This window comes from Zeus faber (assembly GCF_960531495.2).
Source record: "Zeus faber genome assembly, chromosome: 8".
NCBI lineage: Eukaryota > Metazoa > Chordata > Actinopteri > Zeiformes > Zeidae > Zeus > Zeus faber.
Window position 1 is genome coordinate 11,968,396 of NC_137195.1, and position 309 is coordinate 11,968,704.

The window sequence follows — 309 nt, forward strand, 5'->3', positions numbered from 1 at the left end:
ATCTACACACTTTCTGTTTATGAGATTATCGCAGCGCTCTGCCGTCCCCCAAGCCGCTGCCAGGAGAGATGGAGAAATGACTTTATCGCTGCGGGGCCCCCGCAAGTTATCATTTGTGAGGAATTTGGTTTTCGCGGGAGCTGGGTAAATTGGCAGTTCCCGCCGCCGCTGCTGTTTGTGGGACCGCGTACACAAAGGAGCGAAGGAAGCGGGAGAGGTTAAATTTGTGATCCGATTGCTCTCTAATGCTGCTCGGATCCTTTGATGCGTTATTGAAAGGCAAACAGACAAGAGGAGAGATGTCAGATG